Source organism: Carcharhinus amblyrhynchos, chromosome 6, assembly GCF_965287045.1.
Source record: "Carcharhinus amblyrhynchos chromosome 6, sCarAmb.v2.hapA, whole genome shotgun sequence".
Classification (NCBI taxonomy): Eukaryota; Metazoa; Chordata; class Chondrichthyes; order Carcharhiniformes; family Carcharhinidae; genus Carcharhinus; species Carcharhinus amblyrhynchos.
The window spans coordinates 28,624,552-28,641,172 of record NC_137329.1 but is presented as its reverse complement, the minus strand read 5'-3'; the positions used below and the strand labels follow the sequence as shown (position 1 = coordinate 28,641,172).

Genomic DNA, 16,621 nt, shown 5'->3' with positions numbered 1-16,621 from the left:
CCAAGTAGCCATTATTCTGCAGGATGCCTTTGATCCACCCTGTTTCAGCATCAAGCGAGCATGGTGAGAGAAAATGCTTTGGACTCTATATATGTGCTGCCAGTAAGGCCAAGCTTATAAAGTTTTAACATTATTTATCAGTGTCACAAGTAGGCTAACATTAACACTGCAATGAAGTTACTGTGAAAATCCCCTAGTCACCACACGCTGGTGCCTGTTCAGGTACAACAGGGGAGAATTTAGCATGGCCAATGCACCTAACTAGCACATCTTTCAGACTGTGGGAGGAAACCGGAGTGTGGAACATTTTGAATCCTAACAAGTATAATTGACCATTGAAGATAGGCCTCTGATAGACCATAGTAGATGTCATAGTGACTGATTTGCCAACTAGTGCATCAAGAAAGGGATTTAATTTGACTGCTTCATTTCAAAGGTGAATTTGAGCACAGGACGGAGCCTAGTCAATATGTAGAAACTATCAGAACTGCCCTGTTAGCATGCAAACTCAGTTACCCACAGCCCACCTTATTTCCCAGGTGGAGATTCAGTTTCTTTACTCACACAGGATCTGGGACTAAAGTCTTCCAGAAAGCAGGCTTCCACACCCGATTTCCACAGGCAATTCCTTCCCAAGTTTCAGCACCTAGAATCTACCCTCTTGGTGTCCTTTGCAAGCTGTGCCACAAGTGAATCCCTGTTACTATACGCTCATAATTTCACAGTCTCTGTCCAAAGAATCATAGAAATCTTACAGTGCAGATAAAGGCCATTCGGGCTATTGAGTCTGCATCGACTCTCCGACAGAGCATCTCACCCAGGTACTATCTCTGTAACTCCATGTATTTACCTCTCTAATCTCCATAACCAGCATATTTTTGGACACTACAGCCAATTTACTGTGGCCAGTCCACTGAACCTGCACATTGTTGAGCTGTGGGAGAAAGGCGGAGTGCCTGGAGGAAACCCACCCAGACACAAGGAGAAGATGCAAACTCCACACAATCACCCAAGGCCAGAAATGAACCTGGATGCTGTGAGCAAAGAATAAAGGAAATTAAAGCACAGGAACAGGCCGTTCAGCTCTCCAAGCCTGCACCGACCATGCAGCCCAGCTGAACTAAAACCCCCTAACAAATAGAAAACACAGGCTTTCCCGAAAACACAAGATTCATTATGTCTCAACTTCTATCAGAGCAGCACTCAGCGCTGACCCACCAGTGCATCACTTCCTCAGTATTGATCCTCCAATAGTGTAGTACTCCATCATAGAATCATAGCATCTTACAGTGTAGAACATAAGAACATAAGAAATAGGAGCAGGAGTAGGCCATCTAGCCCTTCGAGCCTGCCCTGCCATTCAATAAGATCATGGCTGATCTGAAGTGGATCAGTTCCACTTTCCTGCTCTCTCCCCATAACCCTTAATTCCCTTGTCTGTCAAAAACCTATCTACCCATGACTTAAATATATTCAGCGAGGTAGCCTCCACCACTTCAACGGGTAGAGAATGCCAGAGATTCGCCACCCTTTGAGTGAAGAAGTTCCTCCTCAACTCCGATCTAAACTGCCCCCCCCCCCCTTATCTTGAGGCTGTGCCCTGTAGTCCTGCTACCCTTTCTAAGCGGGAAGAATCTCTCTACCTCGACGCTATCCATCCCTTTCATTATCTTATACATCTCTATAAGATCCCCCCTCATCCTTCTAAACTCCAACGAGTACAGACCCAGTTTATTTAGTCTCTCTTCATAGTCCAACCCCCTCATCTCCGGTATCAGCCTAGTGAACCTTCTCTGCACTCCCTCCAAGGCCAAAATATCCTTGCGCAAGTGCGGCGACCAAAACTGCACACAATACTCCAGCTGCAGCCTCACCAGTATCCTGTACAGTTGCAGCAAGACCTCCCTGCTTTTATATTCTATCCCCCTCGCTATGAAGGCCAGCATACTATTCACCTTCTTGATCACCTGCTGCACCTGCAGACTGGGTTTTTGCGACTCATGCACAAGGACCCCCAGGTCCCTCTGCACCATAGCATGCTGCAGCTTTTCGCCCTTTAAATAGTAATCCGTCCTACTATTATTTCTGCCAAAGTGGATAACCTCACACTTGCTAATATTATACGCCATCTGCCAGGTCCTCGCCCACTCGCTCAGCCTAACCAGATCCCTCTGCAGACTTTCCACACCCTCCACGCAATTTGCTTTTCCACTCATCTTTGTGTCATCGGCAAATTTCGACACCCTACATTCAGCCCCCTCCTCCAGATCATCTATATAAATGGTAAATAGCTGAGGCCCCAGCACCGATCCCTGCGGCACTCGACTAGTCACCAGCCGCCAATCAGACTAGCACCCATTTATACCAACTCTCTGCCTCCTATTAGACAACCAATCCTCTATCCACACTAACAAAAACGGTCGACAAAGGACGAGCCATTGATGTCGTCTATATGGATTTCAGTAAGGCATTTGACAAAGTCCCTCATGGTAGGTTGGTAGAAAAGATTAAGGCTCATGGGATACCTGGCCAGGTATCTAGATGGGCTGAGAACTGGCTTGCAGGGAGGAGACAGAGAGTAGTAGTGGAGGGGTCCTTTTCTAGCTGGAGGTCTGTCACTAGTGGTGTGCAGCAGGGCTCAATACTGGGACTTCTTCTCTTTGTAGTGTAAATAAATGACTTGGAAGCGGGAGTAAGTGGTGTGATCAGCAAATTTGCTGATGACACCAAGATGGCTGGATTGGCAGGCAGTGAGGAGCAGTGTCTGGCAATACAATGGGATATTGATAGGCTGGTATATTGGGCAGATACATGGCAAATGGAGTTTAATCCGGATAAATGTGAGGTGATGCATTTTGGCCGGAATAATGTAGGGGGGAGTTATATGATAAAGGGTAAGCCCATAAGGAGTATAGAATCACAGCGAGACCTGGGGGTGCAAGTGCACAAGTCTTTGAAGGTGGCAGTACAAGTGGAGAAGGTTGCGAAGAAAGCCTATGGTATGTTAGCCTTTATAGGAAGGGGTACAGAATGTAAGAGCTGGAGTCTAATGTTGCAGTTGTATAGAACGTTGGTTAGGCCTCATTTGGAGTACTGCGTCCAGTTCTGGTCGCCTTACTACTGGAAGGACGTGGAAACTCTGGAGAGAGTACAGAGGAGGTTTACCAGGATGTTGCCTGGTATGGAAGGACTGGGTTATGAGGAAAGATTGAGCAAATTGGGGCTCTTTTCCCTCGAAAGACGGTGACTGAGGGGGGATCTAATTGAGGTATATAAGATTATGAAGGGTATAGATAGAGTAAACAGAGGTGAGCTATTTCCTATGATAGAGACACATAGTACGAGGGGCCATGGGCTTAAGGTGAGGGGTGAGAGGTATAACACAGATATTAGAGGGAGGTTTTTCACACAGAGGGTAGTGGGGGTATGGAATGCTCTGCCAAGTAAGGTGGTGGAGGCAAGCACGCTGGAGTTGTTTAAGAGTAACTTAAACAGGCACATGAGTGGGTTGGAAATGGGTGGATATAGGAGATTGTTTTAAATAAGGTTCATTAGCATTAGGGCGTCCCTGGTGAGGTAAATGGATATGGTGTGACAATAATGTTTTTTCTCTTTTCATTCACAGGTTTTAAGTCAGTCTGCCTTGTTGTCCAATGGGGGGCATACACGCGACGGGTCGTACTTGGGCTGCTTTTGGTTGTTCGAGATTGGCCTAGTGCTTCACGTCATTAGTGTGCGCTTAAACTGGACCAGATGCTGGGCAAGATGCCCAGTAACTATCACTGTTTGCTGTGCAGACACATGGATTTGGGCCAGTGTCTGTGGGAGTTTGCGCATTCTCCCCGTGCTTGCGTGGGTTTTCTCTGGGTGCTCCGGTTTCCTCCCACACCCCAAAGATGTGCTATTAGGCTGATTGGCAGTAATAAATTGTCCCTAAATTAGTTTCCCTCAATGTTGATGGCCATAAAACAATAGATAAGGGTCAAGGGCGGAGGGGGGTACTGGTGGTGTTAAAATGGCGGTGCGGGCTCGTTGGGCCGAAGGGCCTGTTTCCCGGGCTGTTTTCTTCTTTGTTCTTTGTTAACACCTTACCCCCAACACCGTGCACCCTAACCTTCTGTAGCAACCTTTTGTGAGGCACCTTATCAAATGCCTTTTGAAAATCTAGAAACACCACATCCACCGGTTCCCCTCTGTCAAAGAGGCCCTTTGGCCCATCGAGTCTGCACCACCACATGTGAAACACTTTGGGCGGGATTTTCCAGCCATGCTTGCCCCAAGACCAAAATCCCACCCAGGGTCAACAGACATTTGTGTGGTCCTGTCCCACCCACTACAATTCCTGTGGCAGGCAGGATGGGAAAATTCCACCCCTAATCCCATTTACCAGCACTTGGCTCATAGCTTTGACTGTTATGGTGTGTCAAGTGCTCATCCATCACTCCCATGCTACTGAAAGTGTGGCACTTCTTCAGTACTGCTTCTCAGGCTGTGCAGCACACATACAGTACTGTCTCCCTTAGAGTGCATTATCTATCAATAATGCCCATTGATGCAAACATTTCTTCCTCAGCCCGCCTTCAGCCCTGCTTTGTATGGTCAACTCTGTTTATTTGCTCAACAGATTAGACTGGAAAATTAACTCACAATTTGCTGACTCAGAAACATAGATTTATTTTTTCTATCATGGGGGGTAGATTCTGATTACTATGAAAATACATGAAGCAGGATATGATGATTCTGGGTAAATTTACATCCTTATGGTAGAAAAATGTTCCTGTGGTTCAAATCCCTGGGTTACCATTGGCCAAAAATTGAATTGGACCACCTAATCACTGTGGATACAACTGCAAGTCAGAGGCCTGACCATCTGACTCACCATGTAGAGGGCACAAGTCAGGAGTGTGATGAAATCCACTTGCCTGACTGAGTACAACTCCGACAACGTACAATAAGCTCAACACAATCAAGGACAAAGAAGCCCATTTGATTGCTACAATATCCACTCCATCCATCACTGATGTTCAGTTGAAGCAGTGTGTACTATCTACAAAATGAACAGTAGGAAGACATCAAGGTTTCTTAGGCAAAACCTTCCAAACACAGAATCACTCACGTTTAGGAGGACCAGGGCAGTAGATACATGGAACACTGCACCTAGAAGTTCCCTCCAAGTCACTCACCATTCTGACTGTTGCCGAGTCAAGAAGAACAAAGAACAGTACAGCACACAGAAACAGGCCTTTCAGCCTTCCAAGCCTGTGCCAATCACTTTGTCCTATCTAGACCAACCTCTTGAATCCTTCTAATCCTCATCTGTTCATGTGTCTATCCAGATAAGTCTGAAATATCACTAACGTAGCTGCCTCAACTACCTCACTTGGCAGTGCATTCCATGACCCCACCACTCTCTGTGCAAAAAAACTCCCTCCGCACATCTCCACTGAACCTCCCCCCCTTACTTTGAACTTGTGCCTCCTTGTAATTGTCATTTCTGCCCTGGGAGAAAGCTTCCAACTGTTCACCCCATCTATATCCCTTATAATTTTATAAACTTCTATCAGATCGCCCCTCAGCCTCCATCTTTCCAGGGAACAATCCCAGTTTATTCAACCTCTCCTCATAACTAATACCCTCCATACCAGGCAACCTGTTGGTAAACCTTTACTGTACTCTCTCCAAAGCCTCCACATCCTTCTGGTAGTATGACGACCAGAATTAGACACAGTATTCAAATGTGGCCTGACCAACATTTTATATCACTGTAACACAATTTGGCAACTTTTATATTTGATGCACCGTCCGATGAAGGCGAGCATGTTCAGCACCTTTTCCACCTGTGCTGCCACTTTTAAGGATCTGTGGGCCTGCACGACCAGATCTCTCTGTGTGTCTACACTCCTAATGGTTCTGCCATTTATTTTGTAGCTCCTACCTGAATTGAATCACTACCAAAATGCATCACCTCACATTTGTCCAGATTAAATTTCATCTGCCATTTCTCTGCCCAATTTTCCAGCCTACCTATGGCCTGCTGTATTCTCTGACAATCTTCATCACTACCTGCAATTCTGCTTATCTTAGTATCATCTGCAAATTTGTTAATCAGTCCAAGTTATTTATATATGTTACAAAAAACAGAGATCCAAGCACTGATCCCTGCAGAATATCAAAGTTACGGACCTCCATTCAGAAAAACATCCTTCCACCCTTTGTCTTCTGTGGCCAAGCCAGTTCTGAATCCATCTAGCTAGTTCACCCCGATCCCATGTGCATTTATTTTTACACCAGCCTGCCACGAGGGACCTTGTCAAATGTTTTATTAAAGTCCATGCAGACAACATCTCCAGCCCTTCCTTCATCAATCCTCAAAAAGATCAATTAAATTAGTAAGACATGATCTTCCTCGTACAAAGCCATGCTGTTGCTAACAAGAGTATTCAGTTCCAAATGTGCACAGATCTTATCTCTAAAAGTCATCTCCAACAATTTCACTATCACTGATGTCAAGCTGGCCTATAATTACCTGGGTTATCCTTGCTACCCTTTTTAAATAACTGTAGAACTGCCTCCCTAATAACACTGCGGGTATGCCTCAGGGACAGCAGCAGTTCAAGAGGGCAATTTACTGCCACCTTCTTAAGGGCATCTACAATGGGCAATGAATGACCACCTAGCAAATGACACCCATATCCTGCAAATTAATAATAAAAATGACACTCTCTAAGTATTATGGGTGCTCTGGTTTCCTCCTGTGGCTCAGGGATGTGTAAGTTGGGCTGATTGGCCATGATAAATTGACCCTAATGCCAGGGGGATTAGCAGGGTAAACATGTGAGCTTGCCGGGATAAACCCTGGATGGGATTGTGGTCGGTGCATACTCGATGGGCCGAATGGCCTCCTTCTGCATTGTAGAGAATCTATGCTTACACATCCCAGCTTCATACACTCTCGAATTATTCCAGCGTTGCACACATTCTGTTATGCATCCCGGAGCTACAAAACCTTGGGAGTACAGCCTACATACATTTCAGTGCTACAAACTCTTGGATAGTTGCACATCCAAGTGTCCAGTGTTTTGTTGGTAGGCAGACAGTTAAATTGTGCTGGTGTCTCGCCCACTGCCTGTAAGTACCTAAGGCTGGGCTAGTGTCCCAATTCCCTCTGCCCCAGTTGTTTCCCGGTGAGATGGCGAAGAATCGATCGCGTCGGGATTCGGATGATGAGGTGTTGCGGGACCACCTCCTCTGGTCCTTGTTCAACTTAGCCTACATGAATTTCTGCTGCCTGGGATTTCTGGCGCTGGTCTTCTCCGTCAAAGTGAGTGAGGGGCTCAGGGGGAGAAACACCCCGGTGTGAGGAGCGGGGAGTGGGACCGACCCCGGGGCGAAACAGAGACCCCGGGTGAGGGGGGGGGGGGCGAAATAGAGACCCCGGGGTGAGGGGGGGCGAAATAGAGACCCCGGGGTGAGGGGAGGGGGGGCTCAGGGTCGGTGCTCGGGACAACACTGCTTCTAGTTTGGAGTGGGTGAGGAGGGGGAGCATTCGTGGGTTTTGGGAGTTGGGGGGTCCGGGTTTGGAGAGGTGAGTCCTGAGGTTTGGAAGTCCCGGAGTTTGTGGGGGGGGGGGTCCCAGGGTTTAGGTGTACAGGGTTTGGGGGTACAGGGTTTGAAGAGGAGTAGTCCCGGGATTTGGGGATCCCGGGATTTTGGGGCACAAGGTTGGGGAGGGGGATTCCCGGGGTTTAGAGGTCCCGGGATTTGGAGGTCCCGGGGTTTGGGGAGGGTTAGTGCCGGGGTTTGGGGATCCCGGGGTTTGGAGGTCCCGGGGTTTGGGGAGGGGTAGCGCCTGGGTTTGGGGATCCCGGGGTTTGGAGATCCCGGGGTTTGGGGATACTGGGTCTGGGGGTACAAGGTTTGGAGTGTGTGTGTGTGTCAGGGTTTAGGGCGTGAAACAGTCTCGGATTTTTTTTGGGGGGGGGGGTGACTATCAATGGACGGGACGTCAGAGCTTCCCGGTACAATAAAATCCAGCTTTGAATATGAGGGCAATGAACAACATCAGACCCAAAATGGTGAAATTCAGCAGAGTCAACGAGTGAATACCTTTTTCTGGGTGAATGATGCTGGAGTTGAGGGGGTTGAGCTATGAGGAGAGGCTGAATAAATTAGGCTTGTATTCGTTAGAGTTTAGAAGAATGGGGGGAGATCTCATTGAGATGTATAAGATGATGAATGGGATGGATAGGATACAGGTGGAGAGGCTCTTCCCGCTCAGAAAGGACAGTAGGACTAGGGGGCACAGCCTCAAGATAAAAGGGGGGGGGCGGTTTAGAACAGAGTTGAGGAGGAACTTCTTCACTCAAAGGGTGGTGAATCTCTGGAATTCTCTGCCCGTTGAAGTGGTGGAGGCTGCCTCGCTAAATATTTTTAAGACGCGGGTTGGTGGGTTTTTGATAAGAGAGGGGATTAAGGGTTATGGGGAGAGGGCGGGAATGTGGAACTGAGCCACGACAGATCAGCCATGATCTTGTTGAGTGGCGGGGCAGGCTCGAAGGGCTAGTTGGCCTACTCCTGCTCCTATTTCTTATATCTCATGGAGCAAGAAAGTGATTATTCTATTCCCCTTAATGTATTCACATTAATAAAGACAGAGTCATTGGGAATGTGTCAGAAGCCCTGATACTATCACCGGGGGGTCGTTGGACAACGAACAGTCCAGTTTTGGCAGGGAGCTGTGTCTCTGTCTCCCTTTTTGGCTCTGTCAGTCTCTCTGTCACTCTGTTTTCCTCACTGTTTATTTCTGCCCGTCTTTCTCTTCATCTCTCACTGGAGCTGTGTAGTTAAATCAAGGTGACGTGTGACTGGTGGAGACGGATTTATCGAAAAAGTCAAGGACCTGTTGTTTTTTTTTATTCCATCCTTAAAGTTACGAAGCCAATGCTCAGAATGGACCGGGCAAACCCAAATCCATTCACTGAAACAAATACAAGATTCAGTTGAATCCAATTCAAGGTCCCACAAAGGTGACACACAAGATCGAAGATGACAAGGTTAGACCTTGCATCCCATCTTGGGCTTGACCTGATATTTGATCATAGCCAAAATGATTTTTTTTAAACTCCATCCTTAAAGTCACTAAGTCTCAGAGTGAACTGGGCAATCCATCAATTGCTTATTCCAAAAACAAACCAAAAATCCAATTCAAGGCTCCCACAAGGGTGACACACAAGATTCAAGCTGACAAAATAATTCATTACACCACCTGCCCACCCACCATCTTGAGCTTGATTTTAACCAAACCCTAATTCTCCCATCCCGTCCGCCACTGGAATTCTAGCGGGGCGGGGAGGGCGGACCATGTGGGGCGGGGAATCTCCTGTTTTCCGGCGAGAATCCCTCTGGGGAGGCTGCCGGTATCCAGGGAGGTCTGTTCTGTAGATGTAACATTTTGGGCTCGCTGTGTACCTATTGTAACAAATCCCCGCCCATTTGTTACAAGGCACCTGCGGTAAGCGCGGGGAGAGGTTTGCTGTCTGCTCCTGCAGACTCCAAACTCAATGAGGGAAATGACTGTAAACAGTGAGATTGTCACGACTTTTGCTCTTATGAATTCACATTCGTTTTTCTTTTAGTCTAGAGATCGGAAACATCAGGGCGATTATGACGGAGCTCGGTACTTTGCAAACAGAGCGAAAATACTCAATATTATAGCCGCAGTGATGAGCATCCTAGTCATCATCATCATCATTGTATTGGCAGCCACTGGCATGTTTCAGGCGGTGAAACAGCCAGAACAAAAAAGTTATGATTTCAGTGGAAAGTGGGGTTGAAGAGAAGCGATGAGGTCCCTGTCTGATCTGCCCGTGCCGCGGGTTGCTTTCTCATCGAAATCTGCAGGCGCTTTTGTTGCTTCTTTCTATCTTTCTAGTGTCATGTTTAAAGCCATCACTTCGCAGCCCTGCCGATTTACTTTCTGTGAAAAGTTGCCTTGCTGGTATTTAATAAAGCAATTGACACCCATGAGAGCTCCAAATTTAATGGCAAGTTTCCTGCGTTCCACTGGAATAGCTTCCTCCCCCCGACAATAAATGACAAACACCAACCCCATTCTCGCACAGACTACACATTGGAGACATGATGTCTTCAGGGCACTTGGAAAATCACTTCGACAGGACAGAGCCATGGCAGAATCATTACACAATTATCACAGCGCAGAAGGAGGCCATTTGGCCCATTCTGTCAGCACCTGCTCTCCAAACTAGCATCAAGTGCCTCTACCCCTGCACATTGTTTATAGAGGATTGCTTTGGCTAACCTATGAGTTATTTGAGGGTCTAACCAACAGGGTAGGTAATGGATGTTCATTTTTTTCGTTTTTTTAAAGGGATTGGTAAAAGGGTAACAAGAGGTTATTACACAGGATGGAATTGAAGGTGGTGTACAGGCAATAGTTAATGGACAGAAACAATTTCAGGTTTGCAGGCTTTTATTAGTGGAGTGCCTTAGATATTAGTGTAGGGCCCTCGGCTATTTACAATCTATATTTAAGATAATAATTAAGAAGGAGATAAGTATGAAGACAGAGGTGATAGATTGGAGAAAAGCCAATATTGAGGGGGTAAGAATAGAACTTGGGACCATAAAATGGACAACAATATTGGCAAATAACATTGCAGAACATCAGTGGGATTTTTCTTTAAAGATTTGTCAATGAAGTTTAGGAGAATATAAAAGCAAAATATCCTGGATGATGGAAATCTGAAATATCAAGCATTCTAATAAGCATAGAAACTCTACACTGCAGAAGGCCATTTGGTCCATCAAGTCTGCACCAACAACAATCCCACCCAGGTCCTATCATGAAAACCTCACAGATTTACCCTGCCAATCCCTCTAACCTACACTTCCAAAACACTTTGGGCAATTTAGCATAGCCAATCAACCTAACCAGCATTTATTTGGACTGTGGGAGGAAACTAGAGCACCCAGGGGAACCCATGCAGACATGGGGAGAACATGCAAACTCTACACAGTGGACATTGATCCAAGGTCAGAATCGAACCCAGGTTCCTGGAGCTGCGAGGTAGCAGTACTAACCACTGTGCTGGCCTTAATAAATGATCATTAATATGAAACAATTTCCCTCAGCACTGCTTGACCTGTTGAATATTGAGCATTGCTGTTTCTTATTCCAGGAAAAATATATTTCACTAAAAACAAGATCAAGCTAAACACTAATGTGTCATCATGGATAAATAAAAATAAGAGCAACAAAAAGAAAACTAGGAAAGAAGCATATACCAATACGTTGACAGCAGGACAGAGCTTAATAAGGGAATGTGAAGAGGTTAGGAGAGAAATCAAAAAGTAAGCAATTGGAAATGCGAACATGAACTGTAAAATTAGTTTTAAAATTTATTTTACTGAATGTGAGTGTCACTGGCTAGGCCAGCATTTATTGCCCATCCCTATTTGTCCTGCAGAAAGTGGTGGTGAGCTACCTTCATAGAATAGAATCATAAAATCCCTACAGCATAGAAGGGGGCCATTTGGCCCATTGAGCCAGCACCAACAACAATTCCACTCAGGCCCTATCCCCATAATCCCACGTATTTACACTGCTAATCCCCCTGGCACTATGGGGCAATTTTTCATGGCCAATCAACCTAACCCTCCTGCACATCCTTGGGGTGTGGGAGGAAACTGGAGAACCTGGAGGAAACCCATGCAGACCCGTGCAAACGCCACACAGACAGTGACCCGAGGCCAGAATTGAACCCAGGTCCCTGGTGCTGTGAGGCTAACCAGTGCTAACCAGTGTGCCACCATGCCACCTTCTTGAACTGCTGTAGTCCCTGTGGTGTAGGCACACCCATAATGTTACTAGGGAGGGAATTCTGGAATTTTAACTCAGTGACAGTGAAGCAACGGTGATATAGTTCCAGGTCAGGATGGTGAATGACATCGAGGGGAATTTGCAGGTGGTGGTGTTCCCAGTTATCTGCTGCCCTTGTCCTTGTAGTAGACATGGGCTTGGAAGGTGTTGCCTAAAGAACCTTGGTGAGTTCTTGTAGTGAACCTTGTAGCTTGTACACACTACTGCCATTGTTCATTAGTGGTGGAGGGATTGAATGTTTATGGAAGGGAAAGCAATCAAGCAGGTTGCTTTGTTCCAGATTGTGTCAAGCTTCTCGAATATTATTGAAGCTGTACTCATTCAGGCAAGTGGGGACTATTCCATTAACACCCCTGACTTGTGCCTTGTAGATGATGGACAGGCTTTGCAGGAATGGGGGTGGTGATGTGGGTCAGGAGATGAGTTACATGCCGCAGTATTCCTAGACTTTGCCCTACTTTAATAGCCACAGTATTTATATGGCGTTCCAGTTCAGTTTCTGGTCAATGGTAACCATCCAGGATATTGATAGTGGAGGATTCAACAATGGTAATAGCAGGGAATGTCAAGGGGTAATGGTTCGAACCTCTTTTTGTTGGAGTGGTCATTACCTGGCACTTGTGAGGCACAAATGACTTGCCGCTTGTCAGCCCAAGCCTGGATATTGTCCACGTTTTGCTGCATTTTAACTGTTTCATTATCTGAGGAGCCACAAATGGTGCTGAACATTGTTCATTCATCTGCGAACATTCCCATTTCTGATCTTATGATGGAAGAAAGGTCATTGATGAAGGAGCTGAAGATGGTTGGGCCTAGGATACCACCCTGAGGAAACCCTGCTGTGATGTCCTGATGCTGTGATGATTGACTTCCAACCACCACAACCATCCTTTTTGCCAGGTTTGACTCCAACCACCCTTTCAATGAACATAAAACAAAATAGTAAAAATGTTGGCAAAACTCTTAAGAGTTGATAGGCACAGAGTTCTGGGTACAGGTACACAGGTCACTGAAAATGGCAACACAGGTGGAGAAGGTAGTCAAGAAGGCACACGGCATGCTTACTTTCATTGGCCAGGGCATGGACAAGTTGGGCTGAAGGGCCTGCTTCCATGCTGTAAACCTCTATGACCCTATGCCTCTATGTTAACATCGAAGGTAGGAAAATGATGTCATCCCCACTGTAGGAGAGAATAGAAGAACATTGAGAAAGCAAATATATATATAATAATAAATGGCCATTTCAAAAGGGAAAATCTTTCTTGGCCAACCTTGTTGAATTTTTTGAACAGGTAACCATGAAAGGAGACAAGGATACTGTGGTATATATGGTTTATTTAGATTTTCAAAATGCATGTGATAAAGTATCATGCAAGGTCAGAGAATGCTCAATTAATTAAGGCACAAGAGAAAGCCAGCCAGCCAGCCGATTGAGTCTACAGAAGGCCTAGAATAGGGTGTTGGGGGCAATATGAGAATGGATTGTTAGCTGGTTTCAAGACAGGAGGTAGGAAATAGGGTTAAAGGGAAAATGCAAATCATTGCAGACTCTGAAATCTGAAATGAAAACAAAAACTGTTGGAAAGTTTCAGCAGGTCTGACAGCATCTGTGGAGAGGGAATAGAGTTAACGTTTCAAATCTGGATCATCCTTCATCAGAGTTGAAGAAAGTAGAAAATAGGACCATCTGTTGCACATGTCAGGTTGTCCTTTTACACTATGCTTACCTTTGTTCTGCTGTGTAAACATTCTGATCTCAGTATGGCCGTTATAAACATCCTTCTTAGCCATGAACATCACCAATTACATTCCTTTTGTCCTTTTGCTATGACATCATTGTCAATAGTGTCCTCCTCTCACTCTAGCAGTATAAATCTCATCCTATTTTCTATTGTTTTCAGCTCTGGCAAAGGGCCATCCAGAATCAAAATGTTAGCTTTATTTTTTCTCCAAAGGGTTAATGGGTAACTATCTCGAATAACAAAACTGTGAAGTGGTGTTCCACAAGCATCAGTGTTGTCCAAAATTTATATTTATGACTTGAATTTTGGAATTAGAAACACAAATTCTCCATTTGCAAAGTCCTCGATACTAACATCTGGGGTATCTGTGCTAAAATTGGGAAAGCTATCTCACAGGTGCATTGGTCCATGACAGTGTTATAAGAATGGCTCATTCCTAGGGGAGACAAACTCCATTCTTTGTACAGAAGTACGCTGCATCGTGTTGTGCGACAGTATAATTGCACAAAATGGGATAGAGTCAGAACACATGTGGTAGCTCAAGATTGTACATCCATGACGCCCTGTGAGCAATAACCTGCAGCAGAATTATATTCAACCATAATGTGTCCCTAACTCTACAATTTCCATTCAATGTGGAGTGTGGGAGACGGTGCCATGAGCAACATCAGGTACAGCTAAAAATAAGATGCCAACCTGATGAACTACATGCATGCAAAAAAGCTAAAGAAGTTTGCAATTGACACAGGAAAGTGATTCCACAACCAACAGATCAGATCAAAGCTCTGTCATGCTGCCACTTCTAGTTGTGATTGGTTGTAGACAATTAAACTGTATGTATGGGCTGCTAAATGCACATATAAATATGACGACCCTTTTCGCCCTATCTTATCTTTGACCAGTCCTGCACAAAAGACTTGGCCAAATGTTTGGGTGAATTGTTACAACCAATTTTCTAAATGCAGGATTCCTTCACACTTGTTCAGACCATACAGAACTTTTCTTCATTTAACGTTGCCAGCCTATTCACCAATGTTCCACTTAAGGAAGGCGTAGATACTTGCACTGCAGTCACCATTGAGTGAATCAGTATTCATTAGAATTATGGAATAGCAAGTTGCACAGTTAATTCAGCTTTAATGGCACAATGTATGCCCAAATAGATGGCATTGCAATGGGAACCTCTCTAGGCCCATCCCTCGCAAAAATCTTTTTTGGGTTCTACGTGTCCTTGATTGAATAACACTTAATCTTCTACACACCACATAATTTTGATATGTGAATGATATGCTCGCTATTTGTAAATCCACAGCTGCATGTAATAATTTTCTCAGAAATCTTAATGAACTCCTTTGAAATGGAACAGTCAAGTGAACTCCCTTCTTTTATGCACTAGTTGAGAAATTGGCCATGGGTTCTCTACCAGTGCATTGTGACATTCTTAATAATGAAAGGAGTTGGAAATTTTTGGCCCATTCCTGCTGGCGGGATCTTCCAGTCTCGCCGATGGCAATTGGCTGCCTCAAGTTTCTTGGCCAAGGGGCAGGAATTGCAGACAACAGGAAACCCCATTGACAACAGCAGGACCAGAGGGACCCACTGCTGGCTAATGGTAGGTCACCTCTACTGCTGAGGGGCCCACGTTAATCCAATGACATTTAAAATTACTACTGGCTAATCAGTTTAATATCAGTGTTGGTTAAGGTTATAGAAAGAAGAATCAGAGGGGAAAAAAATAACAGGCACTCAGAGAACTTTCAGTTAATTAAGGAGAGCCAATGTGGATTTGTAAAAGGCTACGGATCTCACCAATTCTTACATATGCACCATAGAAAGTATTCTTTTTGGATGTATCACAGCCTGGTATGGCTCCTGCTCTGACCAAGACCTCAAAAAACTACAAAGTGTTGTGAACGTAGTCCAGTCCACCATGCAAACCAGCCTCCCATTTATTGACTCTGCCTGCAATTCCCACTGTCTCGGAAAAGCAGCCAGATAATCAAGGATGTCACACACCCTGGACATACTCTCTTCCACCTTCTCCCATCAGGTAAAAGAAACAAAAGTCTCTGAACACATACTAACTGACTCAAGAACAGCTTCTTCCCTGCTGCCATCATAAGAACATAAGAAGTAGGAGCAGGAGTAGGCCATCTAGCCCTTCGAGCCTGCCCTGCCATTCAATAAGATCATGGCTGATCTGAAGTGGCTCAGATCCACTTTCCCGCTTTCTCCCCATAACCCTTAATTCCCTTGCCTACCAAAAACCTATCTATCCGTGTCTTAAATATATTTAGCGAGGTAGCTTCCACCACTTCAACGGGCAGAGAATTCCAGAGATTCACCACCCTTTGAGTGAAGAAGTTCCTCCTCAACTCCATTTTAAATTGCCCCCCCCCTTATCTTGAGGCTGTGCCCTCTAGTCCTGCTACCCTTTCTAAGCGGGAAGAATCTCTCTACCTCTAAGCTATCCATCCCCTTCATTATCTTATACATCTCTATAAGATCCCCCCTCATCCTTCTAAACTCCAATGAGTACAGACACAGTCTATTTAGTCTCTCTTCATAGTCCAACCCCCTCATCTCCGGTATCAGCCTAGTGAACCTCCTCTGCACTCCCTTCAAGGCCAAAATATCCTTGCGCAAGTGCGGCGACCAAAACTGCACACAGCACTCCAGCTGCGGCCTCACCAATGCCCTGTAGAGTTGCAGCAAGACCTCCCTGCTTTTATATTCTATCCCCCTCGCTATAAAGGCCAGCATCCCATTCGCCTTCTTGATCACCTGCAGATCTGCAGATCGGGTTTTTGCGACTCTTGCACAAGGACACCAGGTCTCTCTGCACCGTAGCATGCTGCAGCTTTTCGCCCTTTAAATAGTAATTCCTCCTACTATTATTCCTGCCAAAGTGGATAACCTCACACTTGCTAACATTGTACTCCATCTGCCAGGTCCTCGCCCACTCGCTCAGCCTATCCAG

At 45.5% G+C, this 16,621-nt stretch overlaps 1 pseudogene across 1 annotated transcript; it reads left to right on the top strand.

Moving 5' to 3' along the window:
* The first annotated feature begins 7,104 nt into the window (after positions 1 to 7,104).
* LOC145343663 (dispanin subfamily A member 2b pseudogene) lies at positions 7,105 to 9,833 on the top strand (annotated as a pseudogene). The gene is made up of 2 exons (XR_013886769.1): positions 7,105 to 7,321; positions 9,636 to 9,833. The product of XR_013886769.1 is annotated as a dispanin subfamily A member 2b pseudogene (transcript).
* The last annotated feature ends 6,788 nt before the right edge of the window (positions 9,834 to 16,621 follow it).